Source organism: Cimex lectularius, unplaced genomic scaffold (assembly GCF_000648675.2).
Source record: "Cimex lectularius strain Harlan isolate CLEC.00 unplaced genomic scaffold, Clec_2.1 scaffold14, whole genome shotgun sequence".
Classification (NCBI taxonomy): Eukaryota; Metazoa; Arthropoda; class Insecta; order Hemiptera; family Cimicidae; genus Cimex; species Cimex lectularius.
In genome coordinates this window covers 189,351-203,965 of record NW_019392637.1, presented here as the reverse complement: position 1 = coordinate 203,965, position 14,615 = coordinate 189,351, and the positions used below count along the sequence as shown (strand labels likewise).

The 14,615-nt window shown below is 40.7% G+C and overlaps 1 protein-coding gene across 1 annotated transcript in view; it reads right to left on the bottom strand.

Moving 5' to 3' along the window:
* Window positions 1-14,405, bottom strand: part of LOC106663185 — a 125,465-nt gene extending 111,060 nt beyond the window's left edge. Inside the window, exon 1 of the mRNA XM_024226727.1 lies at window positions 14,254-14,405. The gene's annotated coding sequence lies outside the window, so the exon portion shown is untranslated. The remainder of the gene's footprint in view (window positions 1-14,253) is intronic.
* Window positions 14,406-14,615: the final 210 nt, after the last annotated feature.

Sequence of the window (14,615 nt, the reverse complement as noted above, 5' to 3'; positions counted from 1 at the left end):
TATCAAAAAATCGTTAAAAAAACACTAATTATCAAATTGGCTATATTGATCGATAATATTGGAATTTTTTTGATCATGTCTTCAAGACTTGAGAGGCTTCTGACATTGGTGTACTCGTAATAATTTCAAACTAAACGAAAATAAATGCTAGATTTTGAAGTTCGAAAAGGAAAAAATATTCACGACCGTTGAAGGTTCTCACATTTAGGAGGTAGATACTACTCGAATTGGGTGTTTTTAATAAGAATTGCGATTTTCTTGACCACATCCATGCCATTAGGAATACAGCGTTTAACAATTTAGCATTCGTACTCAGGCAAACTGTTGGCAATAAAATTACTTTAACAATTGCTAGTGCGCAGTCACCTAGAGTATGCCAGTGTTGTTTGGTCGCCGGGTTCTTTAGATGGGTCTCATGATAGAAGGGGTACATTGCTTTCCCGTATACTCGGTCGTCCTAAAAGGACAATGAGGATCTTTAACGTCCGCACCTAGCCTTCCGGCCTTATCGGACGTTTTGATTCTCAAGATGAGAGCTGACGCACCTCCGCATACGACAGAAGGGTGTTACTGCCGCAGCGTTGGTGTAGAGGCAGGTCAGCCCCGAGAGGCCAAGACAACCTCGCTCCGCCTTGCCCATTCCGAGTGGTCGGGTCCGCATTAAGCATCGATATGCCGCGCGCAAAGGGCTACCTAGGCCGAAATACATACCTATGAAATGCATACCCGCGCACTCCCTAGATAGAGAAGGCCATACTATCTCTCAGAGTATTGAGGCTCCCCCAGCATAGAAACTTCCGGATCCGCTCCGGCGGTTTTGTTTAAAGTGGAATTGCTAACCACTCCCTAGAGGAGACCGCCTACGGTAAAAGCCTCCAATTGAGCTCAGCCTACACCTACGTGCAAAGCATACTCGAATAGAAGCAACCATCCGCACTACTCGCGCATTCGAGAGACTTTTCAGCGTAATTATTATTTTCCTCAACGCTTATATGCGGCCGTCCGATCCGCCGTATCCCGTGAGGTCGGGTGTATAACGATGGTCATGCGCAAGTTTTGTGCGTAGGTCACCGATAGAAGACAGCCTCTTCTCTAAGTACCCGCCAGTGGTCTCACCACGGCCAACTACGAGTCCATTCCCATTGTAGCAGAGGTTGAACCTTGGAACATTTCTGTTACCCCGTACAGGTGGTTATGCACCCTCCCCCGTGTATGCAGACAGGATCTGGTGCCCTAACCCCCGTGTGCCTTTGATAAGGCAACCGCCACCCCATGCCGACCCGCGGCCGACATGAGTACAGCTTTGCTTTAGAGAGGTTGCCACGCCCTCAAGGCTGCACCATTATTTTGCGCGCGGACACCCCCTTTTAACCAAGGGTTGGGAGGGGTCACAGGGAAGAATGAAAGAACCTGGATTGAGGGAGGGACGTGGATGAGGACAGGAGGTACACCTTTCAGGGGCCCCGAGCCTTAACCACAATGTACCACCCGTCGTCGTTGTAGTTCCACATTATAGAAGGGGCACATGAGGTTCCCGAGAACTCTTCGTCACTAGACAAGAGGACCTTTAACGTCCGCACCTGGCCTATTCGGCCTTATCGGACGTTTTGATTCTCAAGATGAGAGCTGACACACCTCCGCATACGACGGAATGGTGTTACCGCGGCAGAATTGGTGTAGAGGCGCACCAGCCCCTAAGGGCCAAGACAACCTCGCTCTCCGCTTGTCCAATCCGAATGGTCGGGCCCGCATTGTGCATCGGGTCGTATGCCGCGCGCAAAGGGCTAACGAGCCGAAATACACCAGCCTGTTCTCCCGCGCACTCCGTAGGTAGTGAAAGCGACTCTATCTCCCAGAGTATTAGGGCTTCCCATAGCGTAGAAACTACTGGATCCGCCCCGGCCGCGGTTTTGTTTTAAGTGGAATTGCTAGCCACCCCCTAGATGAGCACCGTCAACGGTAAGAACCTCCTGTCGAGCTCAGCCTACACCTACCATGCGCATTCGAGGGACGCCATAGGCTCAGCCTAGGTGGTGCGATCCTTCGCTTCCCCAAGGGTACCACGCCACACAAAAATGCAAACATACGCGAATAGAAGGGGCGCAGAGAAAAGCCACGAAGTACCAGTTTTACAAGATATGTAATCACAGGATAGATGCCAGACTTGCTCTAGTATACCTGGATTCTCTGGCGGATAGAAGAGTTTTGCTATCCGTTATGCTGCTATGGAAGATCTCTAAATAATTTCATTGACTCCCCGAGATATTGTCTTATATTGGCTTTAGGGTTTCCCAGGGTCAACTGAGGACCCATGAATCATTTGGCACTTCGCGGCACAGGACCAAAAACATGTTAGAGTCTTCAATCTCCACAACTGTGCATAACATATAAATTCGGTATCAGTGTGGACCCCTTCTCCTCGTCCTACGGATCGTTAAAAACAATATGGAAAGAGCTTTAAAATGTAAATGTTAAGTTTACAATTCAGTTTGTTCATTTCAGCCCCGAGCTCATGCAAATTATTGGAACAAACAACAATAAAAAAATATTAAATAAATGCATTCACACCTATGTACATTGCATTTATTCTATTTGGTGGATGGAATACTCAATTTTCCTCCATCAACCTGCACACAATAACAAACTAATCTAATTGGGGTCGATGGGATTGCTATTCCACCATCAGCCCCTCCCCATTCACTCTAATAAATACACTCACTCCTACAAAACACAGGAAAAAAACACATTATTACTGTTATTGTGTTATTTATTCATCTATTTATAATGTTGATTTGTTTTTTAAAAGTGTTGGCCCTTCTTTATAGTTCATTTTTATACCTTTTTTATAGTTATATTTTATTGATTGATTTGTTGTGCTTTTTGACTGTCCTATGCTTGGGTACCTCATCTATTTAGACTGCAAATAAATAAATAATTAGTTGATGATAGTGAATAACAGGATGGTCTCGTTTACGATTGTTAGTGGGTCATAATTGATTAGAGGTGGTTTTTTTTAACGTCACAGATGGTTAGTGATGATGGGCAGAGATGGTCAGTATGGTCCCGTTAGTAATGTTATAAATGGTTAATTATATTAGTCTTTTTAGATATGGCTATTTATAGTCAGGAAAAGTTGTAAGGTGGTGTGGTACTGTTAGTTACGATCATGAATGTTACATGTGGTTATTTATAGTTAGATATGGTTAACCATAAAGGCAGTTTATTCACACTATCCCAGAGTACTCGATGTTTAGCCAAAAATAACCACCTCCAATCATTCATGACTGTAAATATCTCAAACAAGACCTTCCTGTCATACTCCAACCATCATGAACTGCTAACCGTACACGAACACGCTTCGCTATTGTATGAGACAGCATGAGCTCCATCAAGCAATTAGAACGTTTCCACCCCAACTCAAAGTGCGACTATTTAGTGACAGGAATAGTCAATATCGTTTGTACCTTACGGCATCGCCACATACAAACAGCTTTCTGTTGGTGTCGCGGACACTGTGGCATAAAGGGTAATGACATAGTAGATCAGTTAGCCAAACAAGCGACAACAGCCGGACAATACCAGGACATAAAACTGCCAAAGACAGATGCGAAACGTACCTTAAACAAACACTGGTTAGTGGAGTGGCGCAACTGGTACAACAGCGGAACAGCGGAAAACTTTTACAAATCGCTACACCCAGAATTGCGCTCCATCCCATGGTTTGCAACATCCAAATTCGGATGCAAAAAATTTTATTCTTCAATGTCTCGGATACGCACCAACTACATTTGCGGGGCTTATTTGCTCAAAATAAATCGTAGAGCGTCCCCAAACTGTGCCACCTATGATCAACCAGAAACTACCAAGCATTTGATTTTAGAATCTCCAGAATACGCGTCTACCAGAATAGACTTCCTTGAAAATCTGTACAACATAAAAGAAATCAACAAACCGGCCAGCTGAGAGAGCCTACTTGCTCTTAACAGGGTGGACGTATACCCGGTCATATATTCCTTCTTGCAAAATAGTGGCATCAACGTGTAAACGTGAAAGCGTTAAGGTAGAGGTCGGTTCAATCTCCTTGGGTTTCAGCCCGGATGCGGGGCTGTCTTCGGGTCGGGCTCTCTAACTGCGCTGGGCATTTAGTCCCCGGGATGTGGGGGGATGTGGACTTTTCCATAGGACAATGCGTCATATTTTGTAAAGGTTTTTATCCACATCCTCCTGAAACACCCGTTTTATGAAGAACAGTACCTTTTAAATTGTGTAAAATTGTGGACGAGAGCCTCCCCGGGGATGGCTTTCTGCGGCCGGCGGAGATCTTCTCCTCGTAGGACGGCTATTAGCTTCCCGAGCGTTTGATCTGTATTTATTCTGTAGTATTTATTGTAGTTAGTTGATAGTTAATTATTGCATCTGTTACTTGTTATTAATTTATTAGTTTGTGTCTTCAAATTGTTAGTTTTGTCAAAATGTAATTTGTTATTTGGTAGGTCTGCACCTTTATTTATTCATGTTGTTGTTATCATTTGCTGTTGTTGTTTTCGCACCGAAATTTTTTATTCTTAGTACTTACTGTGTCGATCAATATTTATTGCTCCCGTTACTTGTTATTTATTTATTGCTTTATGTATTTCTAGTCATGCTAAAAAATGGAATTTGATATTTCATAGGTCCGTACTCTTGCTGAATGTTCAAAAAAAAAAAAAAAAACACGTACCAATACCTAACCATCGCTAACCATCTTTGCCCATATCTAAGCCATTAATTGCCCTAATAGAGATGGTTATTTGTTGGCAGGAAAAGTTGTAAGATGGTGTGGTACTGTTAGTTACGGTCATGAATAGTTCCATGTGGTTATCTATAATAATGATAACGACGGTTTATTCACACTATCCCAGAGTACATGATGTTTAGCCAAAAATAGCCACCTCCAATCATTCATGACCCTAACTATCTCAAACAAGACCATCATGCCATTCTCTAACCATCACCATCTATAACCGTACCCGAACATCTATCAGTATCTAACTATTGTTAACCATCTCTAACCATATATAAGCCAGTACTTGTCTTGTTAGAGATGGTTATTTGTGAGGTGGTTCTGACAGACGCATTTAGGCTTTTTGTAATTTTCAGTGTTTGATAACAGATTTCCGTCTTGCCGGGTCCGTTTTGTACTTTCGGACAAGTTAAAGCAATAGTTCTGATCAAGAATAGTTGTCTATTGTGCTCTAGAGATGGTCGAAGTATAAAGTCGAAATGCTGATGCCTGATAGGAATGATCGAAGATTACCTGCTCATTTTCTCATTCCTTATTTCTAGCTTGTATATTCATTTTGACATTATCTAAACTGGTTATGGTTGCTCAATCGATCTACCGTGTCATTACGCGACCGTGCCCGTCGTCCTTGCAGTTTTCCTTGGAATTTAATCGTGGGCGTAGGTTCCAATAACGCGATTAATAACGATCTGCGTGAGATTGGATGCAACCTTTCCAGGTTCCTCGTGTCTGTGTGTGGATGTGTGCGTGTGGTTTAAAATTTGATTTATTTTCTATAATGGCTTTTTGGCGTATAAATTGTTCCGGGTCGTCAAGACAAGGCCGTTCAGCTCATGATCTCTTTTTTTTTCACCTCTCTTGGAGCCTTAAATGGCCAATGCATCCAGCAGATTTACACGTTGTGTTTTTTTTTCTTTTTTCCCCTGCAGTTTGGCCGAGACGGCGAAGGCTAATGAGTACGTTGGCCCATTGTTTGGATTTTTGCCGAATTCCCACCCCGGGAAGGGGGATCGACCGCCCCCGCTCACTAACGGCCCGGCGGACTAAACGACACCGGGGTTTTTTTACTTTTTTTCTTTTGTATAAGGTGAATGCAATTTTGGAAACCCCTTCGTGCGGAAACGCTGGAAACAATACCCAGGGGCCGTGGGGACTTTCAAATCAACCTTTTTCCCCGGGAGTGAACGTACGATATAAACCCGAATTGTTCCAGGACACTACGCACAACGATGTTTTTTTTCAGGAAAGAGAAAATCTCTATCCTTAATAAATTTAACTGTAACACCATATTTTGGATCGACTAGTAGATCAGTCGAGTTACAATAACCACTAGGACCTCATTGATATTCTCAATTTTTGGCCAAAAGTTAGGTTTTACAGGTTAAAAACATCTTGGACAAACAATTTTTAATAAACGATTCAGAAAGAGTCTAAATGACTTTTTTAAATACTCAGGCCTTCCGCCGTAGTTTAACCTAATTGATTCTAAGCCTGCCTTTGATATCAGTACATACTATATTTTATAATTCAAGCAATTGTTAGTAAAAGTGATAAATTGTCATGTGTAACTGTCAGCCTTACTTTCTGGAGTTGTTAGAAGTAGTCAAGATCGAAATGTGTAGAGCAGATTAAGGATGGTTCGGATCCCCCGTACAGTAAGGAAAGTTTAAATATGTTCGGAGATGGTTACAGATGTTTTGTTACGGATTGTTGACTTGTTAGAGCTGATTGTTAACGATTGGAGATGGTCTGGTATGAAGTTGTCAGGTCGTTCTTGTTAGTTACGGCTACAAATGGCCAAGATAGTATTATTATTGTTGGTCATAAGTGGTCTGGATTGCCTGATTAGGAATGGATAGAGTTGGTTTCAATTAGCAATAATCGCATCTCAGTAGAACTTCATTGATATTTCCACTGCGCAAGGTTATACAGAGTTGGTTATAGACGGACAGGTTAGTTTTGTTAGGGATGGTGGGATTGTCTTCTTAAGGTGGCCATTCACGTCAATGGCAAAACTGAACTGGCGTGCCGGGCTGCGCCGAATATTCGACCTCTTTTCGCCATTTTTTGGTGTCGGAGAGGATCGAAGTCACGATAGCTCATGTGGTAGAGCAGGGGTGTATTTAGCCGAAGGCCATGGATTCAGATCCCGCTCGTGGCACTAGCTTTTTCAATTCAACCAACCTTACCAAACAAGATTAAGTATTTGAAAAAGTAATTTGGTCAATAGAACACTAAATATAGTGAATAAATAAGACGTTTCATCCATCCTTAAATAGTTCCTCCAATCAGCGGGTACAAGGGAAAGACCTTTCATCAAATTGATGTGGGTATTACGGCTTCTGTTCAGGAGCCACTTCTTACACCATTTCCTCTTTGGTTTTTTGCTTTTTATATATAAATAAACAGCAGTGTAGCACAAGAAATCGTCATCCATGTTGAGGAAGTAATTCACAAGATGACGATCGCAGGGATTGGCTATGGAGCGGTCGTGAATGCCTCCTCAAATTACAAGCACTCCAAATGGAATTATACGGCTCGGCGCGGTTCCATTTGGAGCGATCGTGAATGGCCACTTTTAGAAATGGATAGAGGTGGTTACCAACGGTCAGGTTAGTTTTGTTAGTGACGGTTCGAAATGGTGGGATTGTCTTCTTAGAAATGGATAGAAGTGGTTATAGTCGGTCAGGTTAGTTTTGTTAGGGATGGTTAGAAATGGTGGGATTGTCTTCTTAAGGTGGCCATTCACGATCACTCCAAATGGAACCGTGCCAAGCCGTACAGCTCCATTTGGAGGGCCTGAAATTTGAGGGGGAATTCACGACAGCTCCACAGCCAGTCGCTCCGAACTTCAACCAGTGAATTACCTTCTCAAAACGGATGACGATCTCTTGTGCTACTCTTCTGTTTATTTACATATTAAAAGCAAAAAATCGAAGAGGAAATGGTGTAAGAAGTGGCTCCTGAACAGAAGCCGTAATACCCACATCAATTTGATGAAAGATCTTTCCCTTGAACCCGCTGATTGGAGGAACTATTTAAGGAGGAATGAAATGTCTTATGTATTCATTACATTTAGTGTTCTATTGACCAAATTACTTCTTTCAATTATTTAATTTTTTTTGTAAGGTTTTGGTTGAAATGAAAAAGCTAGTGCCACGAGCGGGATCTGAATCCATGGCCTTCGGCTAAATACACCCCTGCTCTACCACTTGAGCTATCGTGACTTCGATCCTCTCCGACATCAAAAAATGGCAAAAAGAGAGAAAATTCGAAAGGTTGTAGGTTGAGATGGGGAGTTGGTGCCCGAGTGGATCGAACTATCCAAGTCAGGATACTCAAGTGGTTAGTGCAGCGTCGTATTTAGCCGAATGTCGTGGATTCGAATCCCCTCGTGACACTATTTTTTCATTTCAATCAAAACCTTACAAAAAAAAAAAAAAAGATTGTCTTATTTATATTTACTCCAGCTTGTTACCCCCTTGTTTAGAAAAAAGAAAGTCATGAGAGAAATCATCACTACATGAAAGGTTGGCAACCACATTACGATTTCTCGCTACAGGGATGAACTACAGGTTGAGGATCGAATTTCTTTTATTTCTATCGTGGTAATATAATCATTGTCCACCATTTTCATAAACATAGTAAACTTTGATACAATTCAATCACCTCAAGAATAAAATCTCGATTGGATGTCATTACCATTAAGAGTAAACGTTTTTGACTTTTTAAGAATGTACGACGGAGATGTATGCTCAGTGACAGAAAGACGGAGACTGCGCCAAAAAAACGAGGGTATTCCCATTCACGACCAGGCCAGCGCGCCAAAATCCCCACCTTCCAGGCCAGGTTTTTCCATTCACGAACGCGCCATGCCGTCGTCGCGCCTTAGATATTTGGAGTGGCGCGATGGAGTTTGCACCGGTCGAATATTCGGCACAGCCGGGCACGCCAGTTCAGTTTTGCCATTGACGTGGCTTTTGGAACGGCGTCGCTCCGTTTGGCTGCTTGGAGCGATCGTGAATTGCCACCTTTAGAAACGGGTAGAGTTGGTTATAGGCGGCGAGGTTAGTTTTGTTAGGGATGGTGGAATTGTCTTCTTAGAAATGGATAGAGGTTGTTATAGACGGTCAGGATGGTCTGGTTAGGGATGGGCAGGATTGTATTTTTAGGGATGGCTAGAGATGGACCCGATTGACTTGTTAGAGATAAATAGAAGTGTTTATAGCCGGCCAGGATGGTTTTGTTAGGAATGGGCAGAGATGGTCAGAGTTGTATTTGTAGGGACGGCTAGAGATGGCCTCGATTGACTTGTTAGGTATGAATAGAAGTGGTTATCGACAGTCAAATTGACCATATTGGGATGGCTAGAGATGGTCATGATTGTATTTTTAGGGATGACTATAGATGGACCCGATTATCTTGTTAGAGATAAATAGAAGTGGTTATAGAGGTCAGGATGGTTTTGTTAGCAATGGGCAGAGATGGTCAGGATTGCATTTTTAGAGATGAATATAGATGGACCCGATTGACTTCTTAGAGATAAATAAAGACGATTATAGACTGTCAGGTTGGTTTGGTTAGGGTGGCTAGGGATCGTACCGACTGTATCGTTAGAGATAAATATAGGTGGTTATAGACAGTCAGGACGGTCTTGATAGAGATGCCTGGGGATAGTTAGAGATGGTCAGGATAGTCTTGTTATGGATGGCTAGAGATCATCAGGATGGTATTATTAGGGATAACTCTGGTTGGTACAGACCCGGCACTGAAGATGGCAAAATATACGCTTCGCCCACTAACTCATCGAGGATAAGACGATCAAAAAGGTCGGAAAGGAGTAAACAACAACAAAGATAATCGTCCTACTCTATACCGTTCTTTTCCGTTGAAAATTTCAAACCGTTTTAACAGCCTGTTTTAAATTATTACGTTAGACGATGTCCGGATCTAGAAGCAATAAAAACCGTTATTACGGGCTTAGGTCATATAAAAATTATTAGTTACTGCTTCCGAGAATGCGTATTTAGGTCGAACATCCGTGGTAAATAGACGAGGAAATCTTGAAAATAAATCGCTTGGCCAAATCTATTAAAAATGGCCGAATTGAAATAAAATTCGTTTGGAATATGAAATAATTGTCTAATTATATACGAATTAATGAGAAAAATGGAAATTTTAGGGTAAGGATAGTTTTAATTAAACTCTGTTTGCTAGAGTCTAGATCTCTTTCGCACTACTACACCTTTGGGCTAATCCTTGTTCAAAATAAGGATTGAATTGCCTTTTATTTTAAACCCAAAAGGCTGTAAAAATGGGCGGAGTTCTTTATGTTGAAACTCGGACGACAGGAGGCTAAATGGAAATTAGCCACTCTGAAATGAAAAGACTCTTTGTTCTCCCTCGCCCCGTCACCAGGGATGATTAAATACGTCAATTTGGAAGCTAAGTCGAGAGAGTTGCATTTTGTAAATTGCTCCGAAGTGGGAAAAAGGGGGCTGGGTTAAATAGATACCCAGTTCTCGGGTCGTCTTGTTTCGCTAATTTTACGCCCCTCGGAAAAGCGTCTTTCATAGCACTTTCTGCATTTTAAAAGGCACTCGGGCCGTCACGACTCACGGGCATGTAATAAAAATGTCCGCCTAATAAAAAATGGCTTAAAAGTCCCCCCGGAAAGGACCCCGGGATGTCATTACCGTAAAGGCGGAATGGCCGATAAACCCGGGAGCCGATTGACGATTCAAATGGAGACGGTTCGAATTTTATAAACGGACCCCGGCTGGCGGGGCGCAATTAAACGTCATTTCGACGCATTGAATAGATCTCTTTCGTCCTCGATATCTTTGATGACCTTTAATTTAAGCCGGCAGACGAGACCGGCCAGGGTCAAGAACAATTGACACAAGGAACGCTCATTTTCACGTTGAAATATTTCATCGCATTCTGAAAATTCAGAAGTGCATAAAACATCTAAAATAGCGAAGTAAGTTATACCAATATTTTTGTAACCAAGTGCAAGTGATAATTTCATTTTAGTACCATGTGATGTTTATTTCATTTTATTTATTTTTTAAATTTATTTACAGTCCGAACAGTTCAGGTACTCAAAATAAGACAGTCAAACAACACAACAAATCAATCATTAAAATATAACTATTAAAAAAAGATATAAAAATAAGGATTAAAGAAGGGCTTTGTTTAACAAACAAATCATCATTATAAATAATCTTTATGTAAGGCATTGGTTGAAATGAAAAAGTCAGTGTCAAGAGCGGAATTCGAACCCACGACCTTCGTTTAGATACGCCGCTGCTCTACCACTTGAGTTATCGTAACTTCGATCAACTCGAACACCAACTAACCACTTCGACATACCTTTCGAATTTTCCCTCCTTTTTGCCATTTTTCAAATGTCGTGTAATCAGGATTCGATTCTCGGCTACAAACGAAATGGCCACGTTGAGCTTTAGTGAAGAATAATTCATTTTAACTTCTTAAATTCACTAGTTTTCGTGGTCCGCTTGAGCAATTAATATCTTTCAATTAACTAAGGTTTTTAGTTGAGAAGAAAAAGTCAGTGTCACGAGCGGGATTCGAACCCACGATCTACGGCTAGATACGCCGCTACTCTACCACTTGAGCTATCGTGACTTCGATCCATTCGGACACTAACTTCCCAAATCAACCTCACCTTTTGAATTTTCCCTCCTTTTTACCATTTTTCAAATGTCGTGTAATCGGATTTGATTCTCGGCGACAAATGAAATGGCCACGGAGAGCTTTCGTGAAGATATACTTCAGTTTAATTATTAAATCGATTACAGTATTGGTGAAAAATGGCAAAAAGGAGGGAAAATTCGAGAGGTGCGGTTGGGATGGGAAATTAGTGTCCGAATGGATCGAAGTCACGATAGCTCAAGTGGTAGAGTAGAGGCGTATTTAGCCGAAGGTCGTGGGTTCGAATCCCACTTGTGACACTGACTTTTTTATCTTAACCAATACCTTTCATAAATATTAATGAATTGAAAAGTCAATCGGACCACGAACTGTAAGGGGGTACTAATGGGTTTTTAAGAATGTAAACAATTATTTATTCTATACAGGGTGTCCAACCTAATGCGCCCACCCCATTTTTTTTCTTTGCGGTTCTGGATAGGATAAAAGTATGAATTTAGAGTTATTGAAATCGGTCCAATAGAACCGGGGATATGATTTTTTGAAAAAGCAGGAATGCTGTTTTAGTGCGTTAGGTCGAAACCACTTTATTTTGACTTGTACTGCAAATATTTTGAAGAAGAGTGGAAAATCAGCCAAAGTAGAAAGAAAAGGCTGAAATCATAGTAAATTTCCAGCCAAATCCCATAAATTTCGTATTTTGTACGGTTTTTTTTCTCTCCAACCAATTCCCGTTCTTACGGAAGACTCATAACACGGAAATATCTTGGTTGCAGTTCAAATCCCACCCATTTTCTCAACCGGGGTTGCGACCAGCCACAGCGGAGTTAACAATTAATCATAACTATTGCTATCTGGGGATAAAGAGGTTAAATGGCAAATCAAAGGAATATAGGTAGTTCCTACTCACAGTAAGTTGTTTTGCAACGATCCGGATTTCGAGCCTTTTAGCTCATCATCAGGTTGAAGGGCTTCTACAACCACGTCTCTCGACATGAATTGCCAAAGTGAACCCGCTGATACCTCCGCCAACGCGACGTTCCAATTAGCAGCTGATTTTTTTACTGGCGCCCAATTTGAACGTGCGAAACGCAGAAATTATAACACAAATAAATATTATACTAGTAAATACATAATATTATTAAATTACTATAAAAATAATAACAATTAAAATAATTAGTTTAATTATTTGGATGTTTGATATTATTTATGTACATATTTAAAATGGGAGGTAGATCAAAATCTGTTATATTATTAATGCATTTATCACCATGTTCAATTTTACATTTTTTAATTTCAAATTTCTCAAACCAATCTAGTTCTTTCCCTTTGTTGAAACTATGTAACACTCTTGTATTTAAATTTGAATTGAAATTATGTTTTGTTTCTTTTAGATGGTCCTTAAATTCCGAAAATTTGCTCGATTTAGGCAAGTGTTCTTTTACTCTTGTTTTTATTTCTCTACCGCTTTGTCCTATATATTTAATATCACAATCATTACAATTGAGTTGGTAAACCCCGCTTTTTGCCAAGTTGTCTACTTTGTCTTTAGGTTTTGAGAGGATGTTTTTAAGTGAACCCGTACTTCTAAAAGCTATTCTAAAACCTTCTTGTTTAAAAATTTTACTAACTTTTTGCGATAATTCACCAATGTATGGCAAACAACGGAAACCTAATGATTCATTTATGGTGGGGTGGCTGAGTCCTATTGTTGATTCATTTAAAGTTAATTTTTTTATTCTTTTAACTAGCAACCTATCAATAAATATTTCTTGATACCCATTAAAAATATCAGCTGCTAATTGGAACGTCGCGTTGGCGGAGGTATCAGCGGGTTCACTTTGGCAATTCATGTCGAGAGACGTGGTTGTAGAAGTCCTTCAACCTGATGATGAGCTAAAAGGCTCGAAATCCGGATCGTTGTAAAAAACTTACTGTGAGTAGGAACTATCTTTTTAAAAAGGATTGAACACCACACTCACTCCATCATTTATCATTTCTATTAAGGAATATAGGTGCTAATTCTGTTTATTTTTCGCCTCCAGACTCTTGTTGGGGCAAGTCTTTCTTATCTCAGCGATGAAAATGTTAAATTAGTTTAGTTATTTGGTCTCGTTTGTTCGACATGCCACGACAGTTGTTCTCGCGTCAACAGAAAATACATACGGTTGAAATTTTCATCGAGTGCGGTTTTCAGGAAATTTCGTAAACTTTCAGGCTTTTCCCTCTACTTTGGTTGATTTTCCACTCCTCTTCAAAATATTTGCAATAGAGGCAAAATAAAATTATTTCGACTTAACGAACTAGAACAGCATTCCGGCTATTTTCAAAAAATATCTCCCGTTCTATTGGACCGATTTTAATAAGTCAGTGCTCATTATTCTCGCAAAAAAAAAACTAGTTTCAAGGAAAAATGTGAAAAATGATGGTTCTCATTTAAAATTAAGAATTTTAATTCGACTTACGTCGAATCAAGGTCGAAAAAAATAAATCGACCTTACATGAACCAACTTCATGAAAAATGAAGGGGAGACTCAATTCATACTTTTTTCCTATCCAGAACCGTAAAGAAAAAATGGGGTGGGCGCATTAGGTTGGACACCCTGTATATTATTGTAAAATTAATGGTTCGTCTAATAAGTCCAGTTTTAATAAGTTAATTTTTTTAATTGTTAGTGGTTTTCATTATTTTTCTATATTTGATGTTATAATGTGTTTTTAGGGTGTTCTGAAAGCAGGCTTTAAGCCACAATAGTTTAAGCCTGCTTCTCTCAAAAAAATTTCTGCGTACTCACCCATTATAAATGCCGAGGGAAAATCAATACTTTGCGGTTTTCCTTTTTGTATGAAATATCCGTAGCTGAGTTGTATGTGGGCCCGTCGCACCTCGACGTTTTCCTCCTTGAGAGAACCGGCTTCGAAACAGGTCTCGGCGTTTCCAACCAGACTTTTCGCACCTTCCGGGCATGGCAATCGCATCGAAACCTTTTTGCCCCGGGTGTGACTCCGAGTCATTGAAATTTAAATCCGAGTCTCATTTCGCAATCCGAGGACACGATCATGACGTTCACTCAAGGACTCCCTCTTTGCGCTCCTTACAAAATTTAGCCAATAAATTTAAGCCGGATAAGGCATTTTCCCGACAAGAAAAAGAGAG